This window comes from Gossypium hirsutum, chromosome A06, assembly GCF_007990345.1.
Source record: "Gossypium hirsutum isolate 1008001.06 chromosome A06, Gossypium_hirsutum_v2.1, whole genome shotgun sequence".
NCBI classification, from domain to species: domain Eukaryota; kingdom Viridiplantae; phylum Streptophyta; class Magnoliopsida; order Malvales; family Malvaceae; genus Gossypium; species Gossypium hirsutum.
Window position 1 is genome coordinate 106,842,664 of NC_053429.1, and position 3,492 is coordinate 106,846,155.

The 3,492-nt window shown below is 34.9% G+C and overlaps 1 non-coding gene across 1 annotated transcript; it reads left to right on the plus strand.

The window, feature by feature from the left end:
* Positions 1 to 1,113: 1,113 nt before the first annotated feature.
* Positions 1,114 to 1,220, plus strand: LOC121231314 (small nucleolar RNA R71). The gene has a single exon (XR_005929375.1). It is a non-coding gene; the product is annotated as a small nucleolar RNA R71 (small nucleolar RNA).
* Positions 1,221 to 3,492: the final 2,272 nt, after the last annotated feature.

A 3,492-nucleotide genomic window follows, 5' to 3' on the forward strand; every position in this document is an offset into this window, starting at 1 on the left:
AACGGAATATTGATGTGTAATTGCTTCAAAACATCCAAAATCTTCTTAAATTGCACCTTCTGTTTCTGCTTGTGTTGCTGCAATCTTTGTGGATATGTAGGTGATGGAACTTTTGGTTGAACCTAAAAACTCTTCTGAGTAAGTAAACTTGCATCCAAAGAAGATGTTAAAGTTTCTGAATTCACTAAGTTAGGATTTAACTTGTTAGTCTTTGCAGATTCTGATTCCTTTGTTGTAGGAATTTCAACAGTTGGTTGACTTTCCTCCTTTTCAATAGGCTTGTCTTCGACATCAATTAATCAGGATTCCAGAATTTTACCACTTCTCAATGCCACTGCCTTGATATGTTCTTTACCCAAGTTTCTTGGATTCTTAGTATTGTTCGGTAATGTTCCTTGTGGTCTATTACAAAGCTTTGTAGCTAACTGACCCATTTGGTTTTCCAAACTTTTCAGTGTTGCTACTTGGCTATAGATCAAAGCGTCATTATTTGCCATGTACGCTTTCAACAAGTTCTCCAAACTATTTGATGATTCAGCTTGGGCTGGTTTTGGAGCTTGCTAATTAAACCCTTGAGATTGGTTGGGTCTATGCTGCATAAAGTTGTTGTTTGGTCCATTTCCTTGGTTGCTCCAAGAAAAGTTGGGGTGATTATGCCATGAAGGATTATAGATGTTGGACTGGGGTCCTTGTCCACTCCTATTTTGGTGTTGGTTCCCCACATAATACACTGACTTGGGATTCAATGGGTAATTCTAGAATGAATGACCTTCCCCACAATACACACAGGAAACTACTTCAAATGGACTTGGTGGCTGAGCTACAAAATTATTAGCACTATTAGTGGTAAACTGCTTTAACATAGAGGAAATAGACGATACCTGAGCTGATAACGAAGTGAGAGCATCAACTTCATGAACTCCAGCTATACATATTCCTAAAGTTGTTTGATTTGTTGGCCATTGATACTTATTGCTTGCAATCCTTTCGATGATCTCATAAGCCTCATTATAAGACTTAGACAAAATTGCACCATTCGCAGAAGCATCTACCATCAATCTTGTATGTGCATCGAGACCATTATAGAATGTCTCCAACTGGATACAATGAGGAATCCCATGATGAGGACACTTACGAAGTAACTCCTTGAATCGCTCCCAAGCCTCATATAAAGACTTGTCATCCAATTGCTCAAAAGTTGTGATCTCATTCCTCAACTTAGTGTTCTTGCTATACGAGAAATACTTTACCAAAAATCTCTCTGCTAATTCTTGCCATGTAGATATGGAACTTGGTGGAAATGAATTGAGTCATGCTCGTGCTCGATCTCGCAACGAGTACGGAAACAACTTCAACCTTAGTGCATCTTTAGTCATACTGACTATCTTGAATGAATCATTCACCTCCATAAACAATTGAAGGTGGAGATATAGATCTTCTGTGGGCATACCACTAAATTCGCCCTCCGTTTGTAGGATTTGAAACATCACTGGTTTCAATTCGAATTGAGTTGCCTTAATATCTAGCCTTCTAATTCCTGGATTTAGCTCATTGAAAAGTGGCACAGCATGTTGTCTAATGCATCGAACCTAATCACTGGCAATGAGGATGGGATTTCATACATGATCGCTTCATTACCTTGTTCTTGATTCTGATTTCCAAGGTCCATCTCGACTTGTCTTTGAGCTATTCGTTCGCGTTTTCTTTGTCTGAAAGTTTGCTCAATTTTAGGGTCTACTCGGAGCAAATTGATAATCTGATCTATGCTCATAAACAACTCAAAAGAAAATCAGAAAACTAACAAGAATAAGTTAGTAATGTTAGAAATAACCAAACTGAAAATAAATAATTTCACAAAAAATGACTATCGCAACAGTTGACAATCCCCAGCAACGATGCCAAAAACTTGTAACGCTTGGGTTTGTGCAAGTGTACACAGTCGTTATCAAGTAATAAGTAAGTATTGAGCTATCATCTCCATAGGGATTGAATTTGTGCTAAGTCAATTAATTAGTAAAATTATATTAACATTTTGATAAATAAATACAATATAATTGAGAAGTGTTGATTAAAATCTATTAAACTAATGCAATGATCCCTGATGTGATTTATCCTAACATGCAACTATATGAATGAAATAGATTTTAGCAGAATTAACACAATAAGCAACAATTATAACATAAATAAGCTAGGAAAAATTACGTTAATTAAACATGCTTAATAATATTCGGAAAAACATTCCATGACAACTCGATCTTTCATGAGTTTGGAAACCATGTTAGGTCCTTTCAGAATCCTTTACTTAGTAAATACTCATTTTACTGATCCTTATTTATTAAGGGTTTCTTAGTATTCATGCAAGGTAACATGGACGTGTTAGGTTTGAAACAGTTTAATCACACAAATCTAAAAACTATGTAGATAACAGAGCTTGGTTAGGGTTGTTATGCAATGTGCAATTTAATCAGTTTATGATCTAAATTGAGCATGCACATTTCAATTATGTGTCCATTAGCCGTCATCTGGTTAGGATCGCTTAGCTAATTTAAGTGCATTTCAATCACATATGAACGAAATACAGACTTTATTTTAATTAAAAACATGATCGATTGAGCATAAACATTATAAGCATGAATCAAATAAATATTATTTAATTAAAATAATCATCTTAGCTTAAATAAAATTAAGCTATCATTGTTGTAAATAAGGACAACAAACACATAGCAAACATTCTTGAATTAAGTTAAAGAAAAGAAAGATTAAACCCAAATCAAAGTGGCTGTCACCCAAGACTCTGACTGACGAGGGCTCCTTCGTTCCTTCGCTTCACTCCTTTGCTAATGCCTCTTTGAAGTAGCCGACCAAGGGCTCTTTAAAAGGCTAATTTTCTAAAAATATTTATGCAAAGATGATGATAGGTGTGAGGGCTAAAAGAGTTGAGAGATGAGAGAATGATGAATGAGTGAGGGATGAGGGATGATTAGAAAAGTGAGAAATGGGGTCTGATTTATAAGTGAGGCAAGGGAGCTAGTTTGCTAAAAATAGGAGTGTCCATCTTTTGCAAATTCATCCAAGGGTCACCAGCCATGATTTGTGGAAATGTGGCTGATTTTTGCTTGATTTAAGTGTCACAAAATCATTAGGATCAGGACTAGATCAATTGCAAATCTCTGGGTAAATCTCTGATTTCTTCAACTCTTCAAGGACCTTGTGTAATTAAACCAAAATTTGATTTATGAACATCCACATACAGCTAAATTTTGGGTTGACTTGGTCCTCCATTTGGATGGTTTTGTAATCAACATAAAGCTCTCAGACCTGTCCAGCAATAGTAGATAATTTAGAGGACCAAAGAATGTAATTTAACCACTTTAATAAATCAATTTACTTAATTAATTAAAACCCAATTTATTAATGAAACAAATTAAAATAAATTATTAAATATAATTTTATATTTTATTATTTTATTTAATCATGTATGGCCCACTTTAT